The sequence below is a fragment of the Lynx canadensis genome, chromosome B3 (assembly GCF_007474595.2).
Source record: "Lynx canadensis isolate LIC74 chromosome B3, mLynCan4.pri.v2, whole genome shotgun sequence".
Taxonomy (NCBI): Eukaryota; Metazoa; Chordata; class Mammalia; order Carnivora; family Felidae; genus Lynx; species Lynx canadensis.
The window spans coordinates 95,736,131-95,758,055 of NC_044308.2; positions in this window are offsets into that span (position 1 = coordinate 95,736,131).

Here is a 21,925-nt window from a genome sequence, read left to right on the forward strand (position 1 = left end):
AAGGTGGGTTCTATTCCAACCTGACTGGTGTTATCGGAAGAAAAAATTTTGATTCACAAAGAAACACCAGTGATATTTGCACAGAGAAAAGACCACGTTAATACACGGTGAGCAGCCTGCTACAAACCAAGGAGACAGGTCTTCAAGAGAAACTAACCCTGCCAGCATCTTGATCTTGAACTTCTAGCCTCCAGAACTGTGAGAAAATAAACATCTGTTGCTTAAGCATCCCAGTATGTGGTATTTTGTTGTGACATACCTAGCAAACTGACAGAGTTTATTTATTTATTCCACAAATATTTACTGCAAATGTCCACTCTACTCCAGGTGGAATGCTGCAAAGAGCAGAGCACCCTTAAATACATGTGAAATATTAGTACCATAGAGGAAAGAACAGTCTATAAGAAAAGCCTGTAAGCTTGTTTTTCTCATTGAGGTCATTGTTGGAGAAGATGATCAAAATCATGGTCATGGCATTGTACCGTGAAAATAATTCCCAGGTGAATTTTTGGGAAAGATAACTATTTTCTTTCCTAAGATATTATGAAATTGTGTATACAACAACACAGGTCTAGTTAAGTTGCTAACACTCATTTGTCAATAATTGTCTGTACATTGTAGCAACTTTTTAAGTTCTTTTGTGCTGGGGTAGTTGAATGTTAAGCATGGCTTATAGAAATAGGTAATTCCTTGCTCTCCCCTATTCTCCTGACACCTCAAGTATGTTTATCTTCTGATTTACATGGAAATTGAAATGCCTCATAGGAAAGTGGTATGTGTAGACTTGTAAGGTAAATAGACTGAGATAGAAAAATGGGGGCACCTGGGTGACTCAGTTGGTTAAGCATCCAACTCTTGATTTCAGCTCAGGTTATGATCTCACAGTTTGGTTTGTGGGCTCTAGCCCCACGACTGGCTCTGTGCAGACAGCATGGAATCTGCTTGGGATACTCTCTCTCTCTCTCTCTCTCTCTCTCTCTGCTCCTCCCCCGCTCGTGTGCTCTCTCTCTTTCTCTCTCTCTCTCAAAATAAATAAACTTTGAAGAAGGTTTAAAAAAAAGAATGGAGGGGCGCCTGGGTGGCGCAGTCGGTTAAGCGTCCGACTTCAGCCAGGTCAGCCCCGCGTCAGGCTCTGGGCTGATGGCTTGGAGCCTGTTTCCGATTCTGTGTCTCCCTCTCTCTCTGCCCCTCCCCCGTTCATGCTCTGTCTCTCTCTGTCCCAAAAATAAATAAAAAACGTTGAAAAAAAAATTAAAAAAAAAAAAAAAGAATGGAGGTAGGTGGCAAGATTGTGTAGGTAGAGAAAATTCTACCTTGGAACATATGAGATACTACACAATGAGGCAGTTTTAATTACTCGAACTGAGGCTCCTGATATTGTGTGGCAATCTTCACCTAAACTTTCTGGAAGTAGGTATATGCTGTGGGGATAAAATTGTGTGTGAGATTCTGAAAGTCTGTACTAATTTGAAGCTCTGCTGTACAGAAGCAAAATAAAAATAAAGGAGACATTTTCAGACAACAGAGATGACACCATTATCTGGGGCAATTCAGTGGTAGCCTGAACATTAGCCTGAATGGTGATCCTAAGTAGGAAATAGAAGGAAACAGAGGAATGGCCTCTGCAGAGTATGAAGGGCAGTTCTGAGTGGAGCTGGTCTTGGTCTTGATTTTTCTATGACTCCTTGGGTATATAATCTAATGCTCTACAAATTCTAGAAGGAGAGAGTCTCCTGGAAAGGTACAAAATATGGGATCAATGGAGAGACTGATTTACTTTGTATCCAAAGGAGGAGGTCTTGGGATCAAAGTTGATGGCACCGAAATATATCCTCTAAACCTAGAGTGAGCTGATCAGATTGGCTACTGAGAGACTTTGCTAGAAATCTTCATAATCTTGGGGCATGAAGCCAAAATCATTCTCAAGTTGGGCGTTTTTTTTTCTGTTGTAATTTAGGGCTTGTCAATAATTGCTTTATCACATGACTTTGAAAATCCATGCATCACAGCTAATCTTTGTCATATCTAATATTTTAGAATTCAGAGCAAAAAATTCAGTTTTTACACTTTAATTAAATTGCATATTTTTCAAAATTTGACTCCTTTTAGGGATTAGTAAGCAAAACAAAACAAAACAAAAACCTCTAAGTAAAGAGTATTCTATGTTAGTGTCTTTACTGATTTTCTTTTTTTTTTTTTTTTAATGTTTATTTATTTTTGAGAGTGACAGAGCATGAGTAGGGGAAGGGCAGAGAGAGAGGGAGGACACAGAATCTGAAGTAGGCTTCAGGCTCCGAGATGTCAGCACAGAGCCCAACGCGGAGCTTGAACTCACGTAGCATGTGATCATAACCTGAGCTGAAGTCAGCCGCTTAACCGACTGAGCCACCCAGGCACCCTGCTTTACTCAATTTCTAAATGACTTTATTTTGCTCTGTCATCTTCCCCAGCTGTACAAACAGAAAACAAAAACAAGCAAGGAACAATGGTGAATATAGTATGACAATTCTTTTAACACTCAAGTTCACTAACAGGAAATGTATATAATCAAGTAGCAGTATACAAATATAAAATACATTATACAAATACGTAAAATATAAAAAACCTTATTTGATTCATCACAATTCATAAGAATTATTATCTGGTTCTTTTTTTTTTTTTGAAGGGTTACCCAGTTTGCTTTAAGGCAGACTAGTTCTGAACGCAATTTTTTGCTCTCTTCCTATATAATGTATATTTTTCATTTCTTAATCTTTTATATATTCTAAATTTAAAAGCTGAAAAGAGTTTGTTTTTGCAGTACCAGTTGCTTTTTTGAAATTAAAAGCTCAACTCACCCTGTGTTTCTGAGCCTCTTGTGGTTGCCAAGTATTAATTCAACTACAACATGTTATCAGTCTATTTCAGAAAGGAGGTTAAACAGGTCAGTTAACTTTCACCTCTCCTGCCAATTCACATAAACATAAAAGTCACCTTTTTAATTTTTTAATCTACTCTATTTATCTAAATCAAGTCAAAGCAAGTAAATTTAAAACCATTTCCCCATTTGCTCTGTGTTTTATGAAACCTTGAATCTCTGCTAGAGGCTATTTCTGTACTCACTCAAAACATGTGTAGTCATAAATAGAATGAACTTTGTGATGTTAAAATTTTTCAAAAGATATTTTAATGTTGCTCATTTAGGAATATTGCATTGGTGGTGGATAGTGGATACACATACGGATGGGATCACATTTAATTGTGCAAAATAAAACATTGCATACACTTATCAGTTGTTAGATGTTAGTAGCTAGGACAGACATAATCATTCACATTTCTGACAACTTAAAAAATATGTGATTAAACATCTTATTACTTTGGGAAAACTTTCATAATGTCAATATATGTAGCACTATTATTAAGATTAGATAATAAATTTGGTTCTGTCATGGTTTAAATTGTTGCGATTATTCACTGATTATATAAATTTTAGAATATTCTCAGGGCTTAACTTGGAAAGTAAGATAATGCTTTCCTTCTGTATCTGCTAGTAAATAAGCCTTTAAGAATCATTAAGATTCTTAAAATGATATGGGCAGATAGCCTATTGTCTATTAAAAGCTTGGAGCAGTGGATTTCCCAACTTTTATTTCCTTAATAAAATGTCAGAATGTCAGATTCCTTCAGCTGAACCTATTAAAATTCTGATTCATGGGACCTGAAACGGATCGCAAAATAATAGTGTGTGTGTGTGTGTGTTGTGTGTTGGGGGGTAGTGGTAATTGAGGGAGGTAAGAGAAGAATACATATGAAGCAATACATAAATACTGGTATTAAATGCTCCCTTTGGTTTTAAAAGGAAGCTGTTTTGTATTCCACCAATATACCATCTCAGCACTCCACCATCTACACCCAACAGTTGTGAAAGCAGTGGAAGTGTATCAGTTGTTTCTTCAGAGAACTTTGCCAGCATGCATGTGGATGTGTGATTGTATTCTGCTGGCTGGAAAGCTGAGAAGTGAAGTGACCCCAGAACATAGCCCTCCCTCCGTCCCTCCCCACCTTTTGTTGTTGCTATTGTTGTTTTGAGAGAGAGAGCAAGAACACAAGTAGAGGAAGGGAAGAGAAAGAGGGAGAGACTCAAGCTCAACGCAGGGTCTGATGCAGGGCTGGATCTCAAGAATCCTAAGATCCTGACCTGAGTCAAAATCAAGAGTCAGATGCTTAACTGACTGAGCCACCCAAGTGTCCCCAGCCTTTCCTCTGATCTACTGTTTTGCTTTCTGCATGAAATTTCAATTACTCTCAGGCACTTAAGGGTCCAGAGGCAGGTGATCCTCCTTCTGACATGTTGTCACAAGGTAAATAACAGCCTAACACTACATCACAATGACTACATCATTTATCTTATTTCAACTCATCATGTAGGCATTTTATCATCTCACATCATAACAACAAGGGTGAGTACAGTACAATAAGATATTTGGAGAGAGAAAAAGAGAGAGAGAGAGAGAGAGAGAGACCACATTCACATAACTTCCCTTACAGTATATTGTTACAATTTTTCTATTTTATTATTAGTTATTATTGTTCATATCTTACTGATTATAACTTATGAGTTAAACTTTATCATAGGTATATATGTATAGGAGAAAGCATAACATACATAGGGTTCAGTACTATCCGTGGTTTCAGGCATCCATAGGGGGATCTTGCAACATATCCCCCATGGATGAAGGGAGACTGTCTACAAAATCAAACACTGTGGTGGTTTGACTCTGCCTCACTTTCAGGGAAAAGAGTGGGGTTTAGACTTCACAGAGAAGACCTTTGTCCAGCTGTTGCATTCTGCCCCTTTAAATTCCACTCTAACAGTTGTAAGTATTCAGCGACCGTAACATTTTACTGTGGCATGGAAATAAATTCATGATACAGGCTTTAGAAACAACATGAGATTCTTACCTCCCACCCAAACCAGATTATTAGTTGATTGCCTAATGTCTTTTAAATATAATAATCAATGATTAGAAATAATATCTAATAAAAACCACTTTCTTGCTTAATATTTTTTGGCAAATTATGTTTTTCTTAAAAATAGTTAGAATGTGGTTATTCAGTAAGTGAAATTAAAAGTTTATATTTCACTATAAAAAGCCAGAAAGTAAGTGCAACAAGAAAATAGATCATGAGCCCCAATTCAGGTTACTATTCCTATAGATATTTGAATAGACAATAAAATGTGGATTGTTTGTAGAGTAGGGTGATGTGGCTGGCTTACTGCTTCAATAGCTCATTTTCTTCTCTCCACATAAAACTGTCTTATGATATTTTGTCCCTGAAAAAAGGCATTTAGACATGTAGGTACAATATTCTCTGTGTGTACACTGTGTTAGAAGTGTAGGATAAACTTTAGGTTGTGTTCTTTAGGAAGTGCTCAGCCATCCTGTAAAGATTTCTGTCAATGAACTTATTCTTGACAAGTGAAATCAATAATGTATAAATAATAGAAGTAAATAAAAATAAATTACCTTTCAGAATTAAAATATTATAATAAGGTCATAGAACCTCAAAAGTGCATAGTCATAACATTTTAATACCATGATGTCTTCTTTTTAGCTTACAGAAAGCAGATTCCAATTTTATGGATCATATAAGCCCAAGTAAAAAAATGAGTGAATATCCCTTGTTAACGGAAGATTTCTAATAATCTAAAGCTATTAGGAGTATTATCATCTTTCAGATGTTCTCAATTTTATCTTATTTTAGTGTGGTAGGTCAAATTTTACCTTTTTTTGTTGTTAGTGACTTGCTATGTCACTTTTTCTTAGTATTGATTTAAGGTTTCTTTCTTGATTACTTGTTTTTGAATCACACTTAAGGACTTCTGAATTTTTATGAGACAATAAGATTTATAAATACATAATTCTGTACAGCTCTTTAGGCACCAGCTTGTATTGTATGGTTATACAAAGAACTTATGATTTGCAATGCAAAAAGAATTTCTTTGAATTAGGAAGGCTTTAAGAAACACATTTATTTTCCTTGTATCTGACGAATCTGGGAGATACTAAGCAAAGAGGGATAAAGAGAAACCAAACCTGGTCTAAGGTCAAACCAAAGTCTACATACAAGTATTTTGTTTTCAAACCAGGGCTCTATAGCTAACTTGTTATGGAATTCTGGTCACATGTCACACTTACATGGTATATACATTGTATCCTAAAAAGAAATTAAAAATAACCAAGAGTCTTACAACTTTCTCTTCATGCTTATCTAGATATTAAAAAACTGATAAAGTTTCAGGGAACCCCTCATTCTTATTTGTTATAGTGAATGATGAAATGCACATAATATTAAGTCAACTATACAACCAGAGTGTCATCTATATCAGACTTAATAAAACATTAGATCATCACTTTCATCTGGGACCATTAAATCAGGTCTTCAAAACTTATCTAAATACTACTAAGTTAAAGGTATGAAAGAAAGCAAAATGGCCAAGTTTCAGAGAGAGATTTTCATTAAATGGTCAATAAACAAGTAAATCCCCCAAAAAGGCAATTACAAAATGGGATGCCTAGTAATACAGTGATTCTCCAGGTTGCCATGATGGAGAGTAATATAAGGGAGATGTTACCACTTAAATATGTCTTTGCAGGGGTAGTACATAAGCTAAGATGAAGGATAAGATCGACTCAATCATGGCAGAACAATGTGGGCAAAGACTCTGATCCAGGAAAGAGCATGAAGTTTGGAGGATGTGAACAAAGGCCTGAGCAACTCAAGAACAGTGAACAGCTCAAGGATGCTAAAAATGTGAGAATAATGCAGAGCATTAAGAGCCATGGTAAGATGCTTGGGCACCATACTCTAAACATTCTGATTTCCCAGAGTTTTCCATGTTTCCCATGTTTTCCATTGTTATGCTTCTTAAATGGACTGTTCCTTCCTAGCCACCTCCTACCCCTAATGATATTTCTCCCTCCACAAAACCTTCCTCTTTTTTTTTTCTCTTGAAAACAAATTTTATGCTCCTACTCTATATTCTAGTCGTCTTCTTCTTCTTCTTCTTCTTCTTCTTCTGCCTCAGTTGTGACATTTTTCATACTATCTTGTAAATCTCATATTTGTCTGAATCCATAGGCTATGGTTTTGGGGGGCAGGGGTATTTCATCTTTACCTTTCTATCTCCAGCATCTAGAACAATGGAAAGCACAGCAAATGGCTGGCAAATATTTGTAGAACAAATGTGTTCATTTCCTAGTGTCAGCTCTGCCTCAATGCATTTCATTCAATGTTAAGCTTGTTCAGCTCTTGAAATGTCAATCATCCCCAAAGCCAGGCAGCAGTGTTAGACATGGTGATTGCTCTCCTAAGTGCCTTCACTTCCAGCTGGGATCCTGGACCTAGCACTGAAGCCAAGCTACAAATGACCTAATTAGTCTTTTGGTTATTTCCAAAATTTTGAGAATAATCATGAACTGGGATGGCCAAAACTGGGACATGCGGAGTCTGATGAAAGCTGAAATGTTTAGGGTGCCAGATGCAAGTCTTTTAGACAGCATCAATAGTTTCCAAAACAAAGTAGTTTGCATTTTAATTGTTTTCTGGAACTTTTATCAACAAAATATGTTCATTGACTAATCAGATCTTTGTACCAGATTAGAAATTAACAGTGTGTTGGCCACAGAAATAAGGTACAGAATCTTTCTTTCTGGCCCTGCTCTGAAAGAATTTCTGACAGAATTCAGCCAGATGCTGTGTATCTCTTTCCAGAGTTCAATTTTGGGGCTAACTAACAGTGAGCTGCCCTTGGATTCCATGCTTCTAATCAGTGTCAGAGAGTGGATGCTAAGAAGGCAGCCCTCCCAGAGGAATCAGTACTTAATGGAATTTTGACAGGCTTTTAATGCTCTTTTTGAAAGGCCCATCTCTTGCTTTATAGTCACAGTTTGTTGGTGAGTTTGATGGCTGATGTCACAAATAAATGTACTAATACCCCCTTGGTATCTTATTTACTCAGGGGAAAAGCCAGGAGCAAGACATTCTTTAAACAAGACAACATTCATGGAGTAACTGATGAATTTAAAGTTTAGCCCCATGTATTTAAGAGAATGAGTGACTGTTACTTACAAACTGTGCTCAAATCTTTTCAACACTTCTGCAGGTGAATAAGACACAATATTGTGTAATAGTATCTTCTGGGGGGCTCACATGTTATTCTAAACTGTTGATGTGGCTATTGAAACTCAAAGTATCCATTTACTCGGGCAGAACACAGAAGTCTGTATACATAAAACACATAATTGAATAAAATCTATTATATATCTACTTTCATATAATCTGTAATATATAATTCTGTCAATGAATAATAAATACTGCCTAGTTTTTACGACAATAGCACCAAAATATCAGTCCAGAATCCAAATGGACAAAAAAATGACTGAGCAGTAGTAGCTCTAAAATGATTAAAAACTATGTGTGCTGATTTTTAAAGAGCAGCTGACAATAGAAGAAAGCCCAATCTTCTTTTGATTACTTGTATAAAAGAGGAAAGCTAATAGTTGTACTCACTGATGAAAACTTCTCTTTTTTTAAATATTGTGTACCTAAATCTCTGCCTGGGGCCTGTAGGTATACAAGCCCACATTGTCATCACAGAATTGGCTAATACCAGATGAACAGGATGAAAAGGGAGCCTAGAAAATTAAATGCAAATATCTAGGGTAATCCTGCTTTAAAGTTGTGCATTTTTAACTTCTGCAGTCCTTAAATTAGTTCTTTTCTGTCACAATTTAAACATTTCAGTAGAATCCTAATGATTCCTTCTGCTTAAGTGAAAAACACCATTCTGTAAAACTACTCTCCAATAATACAGGTAAGTGATTTTTTACTGTACGTCCAAGTTCCCTGTACACATTAACTAATCATGTAAATATTGTGTATTGATCTTCAAGATTGGAGTTCAATTATACCCATCTAAAGGTCTAGAATCACTTCAGCCAAAATAGGAATAGGAATAGGAATAGGAATAAATGCATGTTCTAGATGAACACCCCCATTCCTTTTCTTTACTATAGCACATGCCTATTCTATAAAAATGTTTCTTCTTTTATTATATTATTTTATTCCTTTTCTAGGCGAGGTTAAGTCTCGGGGTAGCGGAATTGAAGCTCTCACATTTTTAGGGGCCCCATAGACGGTATCACATAATCTAGGAAAATACCAGTATTGTTATTTAACTTTCATATAACACTCTAATACCATTAGCTGCTGTGTTCCTTTAAATTTTTGTTATTCTGGAACCATTTCTCCATCTTTTTCTTTTATAACCTTAGCATTTTTAAAGATTCTAGGTCAGTTGTTTTGTAAACGGTCAGCCTGGTTTGTCTGATAATTTCTTTTAAATGATAAGAACATTTCCTGATTGGAGACATTCCTAATGTCTCCTACTTTATAGATTTTTAAAAAATGTTTATTTATTTTTGAGAGAGAGAGTGTGAGCAGAGGAGGGGCAGAGAGAGAAGGAGACAGGATCCAAAACTGGCTCTGGGCTGACAGGCTCGAATTCATGAACCCTGAGATCGTGACCTGAGCTGAAGTTGAATGCTTAACCAAATGAGCCACCCAAGCACCCCTAGATGTTTTTGTTTTATTCCACCCCCTTAGTATTGCTACGTATTGGAGGCATGAATGAGAACACACAAGCAGGGTGTCTAGCACAGAACTTGCCACGTAGGTGCCACTCAGTGAATAATACTTTTCTCCATTTTCTATGTTTCTTCTCTGTGTTGCTGAATTTCTTCCACAGTTACAAATTTTGTTCAGTTTGGCTATTTCCTGCATCACTCCAGGGAAATTACTGTTGCTGAAGTCAGCTTTGATGCCCTCTAGAAGTCTAGGTTCAAAAATATTGTTCTCATTCTTGAACTCTCGGCAAACTGAAAGACTTCATTGTGTTCTCGGGTCTTTGATCCTTTGAAAGCACGTACTGTCGGTATCCTACATGTCACCTGGTTTTGGCATTTCTCCCATGCTCATTTCTGTTAATGTCTCAAGGGTTCTCCTCTGATTGCATTATCTTCCTCTCATTTTCTTGCAACATGTTTTGTTATGGAACTGAAATCTCATGCCCCTAATGATTTTGTTGAATCCCCAATCCCCAGTGTAATTGCATTAGGATGTGTGGCCTCCGGAGAGTAATTAGGTTTAGATGAAATCCTTAGGTGGAGCCCCCCTCATGGGATTAGTGCCCTTACAAGAAAAGAAAGAGACACCTGGGCTTCCTCTCTCTGCCATGTGAGGATACATGAGGAGGCAGCCTTCTGTAAGCCAAGAAGAGGACCCTTACCAAGAACTGAATTTGTCGGCACCTTGATCTTGGACTTTACAGCTCCCAGAACTGTGAGAAATGGATGTCATTTAGGTCACTCAGTCTATAGTATTTTGTTAGAGCAGTATGAGCCAAGACAGGCTTTAAATATTTTCAGTGACTATTCATTTTCTGTTTTTTAACCCCGTGCTATATCTCCCACCATTTAATTCTATATACAGGAATAGAGATTCTAGTCTTCTCTCTACTTGTTTTTTTGTACTTTTCTCATGGTATGCATCTTGCTGGCCAGCAGTCTAGGGATATCATTTTATTATTTCTGTACATTCCCTACATTGTTGTCTCTCTTCTTGATGATCTGATATCAACAACTGTTTCACCTCCATGACCTCAGCTCCTATCCAAATAGTTATTCTCATAGCTGCAATGCTTGCCGTGTTTCCAATGTGGAGACATTCTTACCAACTTATTTCATGTGTGAATAGTGAAGTTGTGTCCATGTGAATTAGTCCATGTCTGCTTTATATGCATACCAAGAACTTTGGGTTGAGAATATACTTTATGAAAAGATATAAAGACCCTCCAGGGACAATAATTACTCGGTTAAGATATGCCAAGCTTTGTTGGATTAGACTTGGTACTGATCTGCTTTTCCATTCTTACAATAGCATGAATGTGTATATCTTTAACTTTTTCTAAAATGACCTACTTATGCATCAAAGGCCTATTTATTTATATGCTATCTTGTTCCAAATATATATAAAAGAAATCTATATATTACAATAATACAGAACATACTTAATTGGCTATAGGTGAGACATGAAACAATATGAAACAACAAAGCCAGGAAGATAAAACGAAGCTTAAAATGAAGCTAACACAAAAACATCACAAAGCATGCCACCCCATAATCTAAATGTAATGTTCTTGACGATTATAGTTATTCCTGTTTATGGTAACTTAAATGGTCTTTAGATTCTCTTTGGAGGAATGTTCTTTTAATACATTCAATTTATTCATGCTGTAAGTGACACTTGTGGCTGGCTGCTTTCACTTTTCCAGTGATTCACACAAGTATTTCCTTGTTGACCATGTTAGTGAAGGAGAACAAACTCATTGAGAGGGAATTACTGAGATTCATGTCCCATTCCCCTGGCATACAGGAGGCACTTAATTAGCATGTGTAGCAAGATTATACACTATAATCCTCAAGAATGTACTTTTCTTTCCCTGTGCAATAACAGACACATCATCCACAGGAGAATACAATTTGTATGGCAGGAATGTGAAGAGAAAGATCTAGTCAATATTGTGTTTTAGAATTCCAAAGCAAGGATGCCTGGGTGCCTTCAGTTGGTTAGGCATTGGACTCTTGATTTCGGCTCAGGTCGTGATCTCATGGTTCCTGAGAACCCAGCCCCACGTCAGGCTATGCACTGATAGTGCACAGCCTGCTTGGGATTCTCTCTCTCCCTCTCTCTCTGCTCCTCCCCCCCCCCCCCCGCTTCTACTCTATTCTCTCTCAAAATACATGAATAAACATGTTTTAAAATTTTAAAAAAATAAAATAGAATAAAAATAAAATAGAATTCCAAAGTAGGCTCTGAAAACCACATCAATACAATCATTCTGAAAGTCAAAACTCTTCATTTAAAAAAAACAAGTATTTGAATATAGGGAAAAATGCCCTTGGGAAAAAAAAAAGTCAGGGATGCCTGGGTGGCTCAATCAATTGAGCGTCCAACTTTGGCTCAGGTCATGATCTTGCAGTGCTGATGGCTCAGAGCCTGGAGCCTGCTTCAGATTCTGTGTCTCCCTCTCTTTCTGCCCCTCCCCCACTTGCCCTCTGTCTTTCTCTCTCTCTCGGATATATATAAACATTAGAAAACTAAAAAAAAAATAAAAAAGTCAAAATCTCAGAATAGATTTGAAATTAGTGTAGAATAAGATGAATACCACACTGACCCCAGGAAGAGTAGGCAAGCATCATCTAGCCTAGGAGGGGGCAAGAAAGATTGTGTGGTCAGTGGGGCTGGCAATAAAGGTACTGAATTTGAGTGACAATGTGGGCAAAGTCAGCAATAAGTGGTTTCTCTGCATTTTCACTCAGTATTAGGACATTGAGCAAAATTACCATATCTGTAAGACATCTGTAGACTGTCCAATGTCATGGAAGCTGGTACTACGTTTAGCTTATTCTGAAGCACCATGATAGAGCTGTCCTGGTTGTGCCTAGTGACAGCCATCATCAACAGCTGCCTGCGTCTTGCTTATGGATTGCTCATCAGAAGTAGTACTTGCCTGAATCTTAAGAATTTCTGAGAACCGTTCAAATCACCATATGTGCATATCTCATTTGAATGGCTCAAGAAATCTATAAATCTACAAAGCAGAGAACAATGTGTTTGGTTCACAGAGAGGAATAAAGGAAAGCCACCATGTTCTATGGGAATGGATTATGCTGAAAGTTCTACTATGTGTACATCCCCTTTTCAAAGACAGAGAAAGAGCATCTATTTCCTATTTGTGCACTACTCTAGTTGCTGTGAGGACTAATACAAAGCCGTTTCAGTGATATCTGTCTGTAACTTACATATAAAATTGTTTTAGGTGGGCACCTGGGTGGTTTAGTTGGTTAAACATCTGACTCTCGATTTCGGCTCAGGTCATGATCTCATGGTTCGTGAGTTTGAGCCCCACGTCAGGCTCTGTGCTAACAGCTGAGGAGCCTAGCTTGGGATTCTGTGTCTCCCTCTCTCTCTGCCCCTCCTCCACTAAATCTCTATATTTTTCTCTCAAAATAAACAAATAAACATTAACAAAATAGTTTTAGGCAATACTGGGGGTTCACTGCTTAGATAAAGACCAGAGGATATCTCTGCCCTTGTGGAGCATACAGTCTCATGGGGAAGACACATATTAAACCAATAATCACGTTGAGAGATGTATAATTCACACTCGTGTAAGTATTTGAGAAGAAAGTTATGTTATCCTCTGAAAGTGTGTGTTAAAGTATTTAGCTTAGAATGGGAGGTTCAAGGAATATTTATTCTAATACCAAGAACTTACAGAGAAGTTAGAGTGAATTGGGAATAGAAGCATGGAGGAGACGAAGGTGGGTCTGGGGAAGGGGAGAGTGTTCTGAGCAGAAGAGGAAGCCTGAGCAGAGGTCTTGGAGTAGAGAGCAAAGTATTGAATCTAAGGCTCTGAAAGAAAGCCAGAGTGTCTGGAGCAAGCAGATAATGAGCAGGTGGTGGTAAGTGTTGAAAATTTGTTAGGGGCCAGACAGTGCAAGGCCTTGGCATGCTGGGTTAAAGATTTTAGTCTTTATCCAAAAAATGGCATGAACTTATTAATGGGTTTTAAATATTAGATACTGAGGGAGTTTGCAATGGATGAAAGTGATAGAGGCACCAAAAGTGACTTGTGGGTTCATAACATAAACCACAGGAAATATGGTGACATCGATAACTGAAGGAAGAAACATTAGAAGATGGCTATGTTTACGGTACGGGAGAGATCTTAATTATCCACATATCATCTTATGATACTTTTTAGATATCTGAAATACAGATATTCACCTATATAGGTCTGGAGTCCAGAAGAGAAATCAGGAATAAAGACATGCATTTTAAAGTCATAAAACAGACGGAAAATGAGACAAAGATATGGATGCATTTCCTGACAGAAAGAATGAAGAGGAAAAAGGAAAAAAAAAGCCTCAGGAATTCTAACATTAAGTGAAAAGCTTGTCTGTTTTGGAGAAATATATCAGATATACAAGAAATGCCACCACTCAATGATGCTTTATTGTTTACAAATCTTTAACAAATTCTTTCCTATATGCTGCCAACTAATATTTATTTTACATTATTATCCAAAAATGTCATTTTTAACATTATCTATTGTCTATTGTATACTAGTCTTCCTCTGGTTTTCATTTACTTATGTGAAATAAGGGAATATATCTGTATCTATATATCTACTCTTCTCCATGGAATGGTGCTTAAGACTTTAAATCTTCTAGATGTGAACTTTTAATTTCCCTTTAGTGCTACCATTTTATTCCTCTCTCCTGCCAACATTCTGTAGTGATACATTTTGTTTCAGTGATGCAACAAAGAAACTATTTTTGCCAAAGCCCATCAAAGGTGCTGGCATCACTGACCCCACCCCCACCCCCTGCTGCTTGTCCATAACTGAGACTTGTTGTTGGCTACTTTGGATACAATTCTTCTAAAGCAAATTCTACCAGTATTGCCACTTCTTGCACAGAAGATGCTTGCAACCATTTTTTGTTGTATACTTTGCTTTCTCAGTATCAGACTAAAAAAGTTTTACCTGTGCTTTTATTGCAGACTTTTTGCCCCAAGACTCAAGCAAGAACATCCCAATATTGGCCAACTACTTACCTTGTAGGATGTTGTACAAATTGAATTTGTGTTCTCACAGAATGACTTCTATTCAGGGAAGCTTCCCAGACTCTTATGTAAATGAGATCCAGGAAAGCTTTCTTCATAAGTTCTCTAAAAATGACTGAATCCTAGAATTATTCAGGTTATCATCCAGCTAAGCCAGCAGTTAACTCACTTACTTGAGATAAATTTTCTCTTTCTCCTTACTCTTCCACAACTAACCAGTGTTTAAAAATTTAGCAGATTGTAGTTTCTCCTATAAACTACACATGATGAGTAAAATGCTAAGTTTTATATCCCTCGCCACTAACCATTTTTTTCCATTATGGAATTTTCCCATAGATGTTATATTATAGAATTTATAATTTATTCCATCTCTACCCCAGCCCCAGTATTATGAGGTGAGTGTATATCTTTGTGTACCCTCATTAACTTTAAAATAGAAAAATTAATATGTTCAGGAGATAATCAACTCCAGTGTGGCTCTCAAGGCCAGAACTTGCCTGTAAACAAGTCTTGCTATCATTGGATATTGCCCAGTGCTATACATATTTGCATGTCCAGGGAGCGAATGATAACTGCAAATACAGAGATCTGGTATGGTACAGAACAGAGGTTATTTACTGTGCTCTGAAGAGTGTTAAGATTCTGAAAGATACCACAGGGGCTGTAATAGAACCAGATAAAGCATCTGGGGATCTAGATCCCTTCCAGCTTCAACTAGAGTTGAAGCAACTAGTGTTGCTCTCTCCCATTTGGCATGGAGTTCCATATAAGATCCTTTTCCCACTTCTCTCTTCCTCCCTTTCACAATGCCCTTGCATTGCTCTGTACCCCTCTTCCTCTTCCCATTTCTTCTTTAATTCCTTCTGCACTCCTTTTTTCACCTCCCTCTTATTCTCTCTTCTTTTCTTCTCTTATTTGTTCCTTCTTTTCTTTTCCCGAGTTTGGACAAAAAACTGTAGAACAGTAGGATGTTAAATGCTAGTCACTTCTATTCTCATCACTTAGAATAAACTGTCTTTAACATTCTCTTTGATTTATTTCAAAAGGAATATGCCATTATGGCTAAAGTTATAGACCCCTTTGCTACCATGCCCTTGACTCATCTCAACACACTCTTACAGAGAAGAAACCATTCTTTATGAGTTGGCATAAACTTCAGGTTTTCTTTTAGTTGTTGCAAAAGAAAAATACACATAGTTGGTTAAAAAACATTTAGCAGACCAAAAATCATCCAAAGGAAATGAGTCTTCCTTCTATCACTGACTTACCATCCTTTTCCCTTAATAACTTCTGTGTCTTCCCAGAAGTATTCTGGACTCAGGGCACCTGGATGGTTCAGTTGGTTAAGCATCTGACTTTGGCTCAGGTCATGACCTCATAGTTTGTGAGTCCCACATGGGGCTCTCTGCTGTCAGCCCAGAGCCGTCTTGGGATCCTCTGTCACCCTCTCTCTGTACCTCTCCCCCATTCATGATCTTCTCTCTCTCTCCCTCTCTCTCTTTCTCAAAAATAAAAATAAAACTCTTTTTTTAAAAAAAATAAGTATTCTGTGCACCTATATATACCTGTATGCTCACATTTTCAGTTGACTAGAGTTGCAATATACCAGTTCTTAGGTACTCTGCTTTCTCCTTTATTGTGTCTCAGGGATCTTTCTATGTCTTTGATAATATATAATGTTGGAAAGAAAAACACAGCTCTTTTGTGTGTTTGGAAATGTTGGAAAGAAATGTTGGAAATGTTGGAAAGAAAAACACAGTTCAATGCTATAGCATTGTTTTAAGAAACTTCTTAGTTTCTACTATAATGATGTTACACAATTTATTTTCTAAGTCCCCACTAATAAGCGTTTAGGTTACTTCCACTCTTTTGCTATTATAAGGAAGTCCTAATCAATAACTTCTCTTTTTTTATAATCTCATATGAAATAAATTTCTAATAGTGGAATTTCTAGTTAATGTGTTTATGCATGTTTGATAGGTATTGTGGATATGCCCTCCAAAAGTCGCACCAGTTTACACACTGCATATACACACACATAAATATACACACATAAGAGCTGTGTTTTTCTTTCCAACATTATATATTATCAAACTGTTAAATAAGATTTCATTTGAAGAAAAAAAAGAGTAACTATTCTCAAATATACTAGAAAACATCAGGCACAATTAAGAAATATCCATAAACTAGAATTGGCAGACCCTAGGACCCAGGCCAGACATTGCCATGTTTTAGCAGTCTGGCCCAGGGCAAATAAGTTGATCTATCAGAGTTTCATAGTTTTCATATATGAAGAGCTTTTTAAATTTGTTTCTGTGTTATTAACATACATAAAAATGCACAGACCTTAAGTTGATACTTTATTAAGTTTTGACAAGAGTGAAGATCATGGAACTACCATGTTGATATTTTCATCACCATATAATTTTCCTGATGAAACGTTTTTGCCAATCCCACCTCCTCACTACCTCTCTCTATCGCATAGATTAGTTTGCTTTTTTAAAAAATTGTATATAAGTGAAATCATACAATATTTATATAGTTTATATATGGCTTCTTTCGCTCAACTTAAGGTACTTAGAACTCATATATGTTGTGCGATTTGTTGTCTGTTTTCTTCCTTTCATTTTATAAATAAATCGTAATTTGTTAATTCATTATTTTGCAGTGATGGACGTTTTCAGTTTGGGTATATTATGAATAAAACTGCTACAAATACTATTTCACAAGCCTTTTTATTTTGGGAGGCATTTGCACTCATTTCTCTCAGATACATATCTAGGAACAGAATGGCTGGATCACAGGATAGGTGTAGGAAATACCTAAGGAATTGCCAAACACTTTGTGAAAGTGGTTATACCATTGCACTTTCTCACCAACAACATATGGGAATTTAAGGTGACTTACATTCCCATAAATATTTGGTATTTTCAATCTTTTAAAAAGTTAACCAATGTGGTAGGTATAAGATGGTCTCTAATGTTTTCTAATTTACATTTTCTTGACTATTGATGATGCTGAACATCTTTTTTTTTTTAAGTTGACTTCTTTATTTTAATAGTGCAAGCATGAGCCAGGGAGGGGCAGAGAGAGAGAGAGAGAGAGAGAGAGAGAGAGAGAGAATCCCAAGCAGTCTCTGTCTCAATATCAGGAATCTTGAGATCATCTGAGGAGAAACCAAGCCAGACTCTTAACCCAGTGAGCCACCCAAGTTCCCCAATGCTGAGCATCTCTTCATGTGCTTGTTAGTCATTTGTTCATCTTTTATTGTGAAGTTTCTGCTAAAATCTTTTGCCCACTTTTAAGTGGGTTTTTTTTTTCCTTTTTGGGTTATAGGTTATATTTGTTATATCAGGGATTGAATTCCTTTGGCATACATATGTGTTGTAAGTATTCTCCTCTTAATTTGTGGCTCTATTATTTGTTTTCTTAGTGATATCTCTTGATGAGCAGAAGATTTCATGTTGGATATTTACCAATATTTACCAATTTACTACTTTTTGTTTGTGTGGTAACCACTTTGCGTCTTAAAGAATCATTACCTGCTCAAGTTGTGAAGACATTGTTCACTATTTTTTTCTTAGAAGATTTATAGTTTTAACATTTATGTTAGGTTAATGATCCATCTCACATTAATATTTAGGTATGGCATGACGTGAAATAGGAATTTAGAATTTTTTCCATAATGTTATCCAGCTATTCAAGCATTTTTGTGTGTGAGGAAAAGATTTTCCTTTACCTATTGACTTTCTTTGGTGCCTTTGTGAAAAATCAATTGAACATATACCTGTGGATTCTTTCCTATACTCTTTCTTTCTAATCTATTTTTCTTTACAGCATTACCACATTGTCTTGATCACCCTAACTTAAAATAAACTCTGAAATTGGGTAGAATAGCTCTTCCATCTTTCTTTAAACTGGATTTTTTAAATATTCAGTTATTTCATGGATTGAATGAAATAAGCTAAACAATTTAATCCTACATGAAGAAATATACAAATGTCAGATATCAGAGTGAACAGCAGTTAAGAGTATTTATTTATTTATTTTAATGAACAAGGTCAGATTATCTGAGATTATCTGAGTGTGCATCCTGTATCTTCTGCATGGAAGATGCTACTTTGAGGATGTTTCATCTAGGTGTCTTTGTTTCAGTATATGTTTGGGATGGTAACTGCCTCTGTCCTACAGGGGAGTTTAAAAGATTTAATTAATTTAGTAGATGCTAAACACTTAGAAAAATGCTTGGCATATTATAAGCGGTAAATAAATATTTCTTATTGCGTTACTTATCAATGGAGCATAGAAACTTACCCCAAAGCTTAGTGCCTTAAAACTCATGTATTACCTCACAGTTTCTATGGGTCAGGATTCTCAGCAGAGATTAAATTGGTCATTGGCTTTTCTCACAAAGCTGCAATCAAGATGTCACCTAGGGCTGGGGTCTTAAACAAAGGCTTGACTAGAAAAGGGTCCACTTCCAATGTTACTTACCTGGTTGTTGGCAAGAATCAGCCCCTCAAGGGTTGATGGACTGAAGGTCTCTGTTTATTGCTGCTTCTTGGGCTAGGGTTGCCACATGCACCTCTCCAGCATGGCATCTTATTCATCAAGCTGTACAAGCCAAGAAGAATATCTCCTTAGCAAGATGTAAGTCAAAATCTTTTGTAACCCAATCATAGAGGTGACATCCCATGGTCCTTGCTGTATTCCATTGGTGGGAATCAAGTCACTGGGTCCAGCCCATACTCAAGGAGAGAGATTATAGAAGGATCTGAATACCAAGAAGCAGGAATCCTTCGGAGCCATCTTAAAAGACTGCTTACCACACCTGTCTATAGCAAACACTTAGGAAATATTTAAACTTGTCACTTTAAAATAGCTGTTAAAATCATATTAAGAATTATAGCCCTAAGATAGAAACCATGACCCCTACATTACTTTTTTTTTTTTAAGTTTGGGTTTAGTTGATTGTTTTAGTTTTGTGTTTTAGGCATCACTTAGTATTTAATCTATGACTTTTTTTTTTTTTAATTTTTTTTTTTCAACGTTTATTTATTTTTGGGACAGAGAGAGACAGAGCATGAACGGGGGAGGGGCAGAGAGAGAGGGAGACACAGAATCGGAAACAGGCTCCAGGCTCTGAGCCATCAGCCCAGAGCCCGACGCGGGGCTCGAACTCACGGACCGCGAGATCGTGACCTGGCTGAAGTCGGAGGCTTAACCGACTGCGCCACCCAGGCGCCCCTAATCTATGACTTTCTATATTGCATGGTTGATTGTTTTCTTGTCTTTTGATTAAGAAATCATGAAATTACTTTTTAAAAGTCTAACTTCCCTTTTTGATCCATTTTTGTTTTGAACTCATCCAAATATATGTTACAGTTTTGAGATGGCTTACATGTTAGCTTTCACCTACTGAGGCCAGCATTTTTTGTCTTCATAGGAAACATAATGGTTAACTCCTGGGTAATTACACTCATTTATGTATTTTATGACTAGATTTATTTTTTTCTTTCCATTTCCTTGTGATTTTTATTGAGAGAAAAGGGGGTCCTAACATGAGTCCTACTGTCCATAATCCCCTCATCTTTAAAGTTCAGGAAAAAGTTCCAGTACTTCTGGAAAATTATTATTTTACTATTAATTATCTTCAGTGGGAGGTTTGTACTTTAGAAACTTCAGAACTCTCAGATAAAGGCCACCTTGTGCCACAGATTTATTACAGTTTTGTTCTCAACTTGTCATTCCAGCATTTCTGTTTTTGATAACTTAGATAGGTTTCATTTCTCTTATCTATAAAAAATAAGCAAACCCAAGGATATTTTTCACTGCTATGAGCAAACTGTATTGGACTTTTTTCTGTGAGGATTTTTTCTAGTACATGAAAAAGTAGACAATATGTGATGATCTAGTTATCTTAAAATTTTAAAGCAGAATAGTTATTTCTTATATTGGAATAAATGCTTTGCATGAACAGTATGCATTGTAACCCAGCATTGTGTGTTTCAACAAACATGTACATAAGTTCATCTATTGGTAGTATGTTGTGGCTCAATTTTACACATAAAGAGTTTGTGACTCATGTTAAGACTGAAGCAAACAGATATTATGATTGCAAAATAGCTTCACAGAGTTTATAATTTAAGTGCACATTTGTAGAATACAGGCTGATGTTAAATATACATATAACATAGCTGTATTTTTTCATTGCAGGTGAATTTTACAGAGGGTGTTGACAGTAACAGCTGGAATTCGTAAGAGTGAAATCATATCTATTTGATAAGTAATTCATTCAACATTAAGACACTGATGTATCAAGGATACATCACTACACAAAAAGAAAAAAAAGCATCCCTGACTTTATGGTGAATATACTGTATTTGGGGGAGAGAGCCAATAGATAAATAAGTTAAAAGGCAAACAAAATTGTAAGTTAGAAGCTGATTGTCATTACTGAAAAAAATAGAGCATAGATGGAGGTATATGGACTCCTAAGGATGAAGGATAAAATTGCAATTTTATATCAGGTAATCAAGGAAGCATTATTGCAGTGATGAAAATCCTTGAATAAAGTGAGAGAGCAAGCTTTTAACCCATAAGGAATAGCCAGCTCAAAGGCTCTGAGCTGGCAGCTTGCCCAGTGGGTTTGAGGAGTAATAAAGAACAGAAAAAGCAAAATAGGAAATAATTGGAGTTGAAATCAGAGCCAAAGAGATAGATGGTGGTTAGAATAGGTTAGAATATGAACAGCCCTGAAAACTAGTTTAAGGACTATGACAAGAATGTATTCAGTTGGCCACTAGCTTTCCAGCAAGAGAGACTGGCAAATGTCATCCTTTGCAAACTGAGGTGGAATTTGTTTCTGCCACAAGTGAAAAAGTACATTTTGGGATGGGATCAGGATGTAAATATGTGGGAGATGGAGTTGGGATTAAGCTTTCTGGCATGGCTAGACCACTAGGTAAGGTATTTCAAGTTTATTCTTTAACCACATGAGCGCCTACAAAATCTACATGTCTGAAAAATATGTTCTCTAAACCTGCATTTGGATGTCTTAGATTCCTGGAATATTTATTTATCATTAACTTTTTATGCTTTATAATAAGCCAGTATGTTAAGTATATAAACATCTATTTAATGATTATCCTTTTGGTAAACATTTTGGTTGTTTCCAGGTTTTGTTATGACA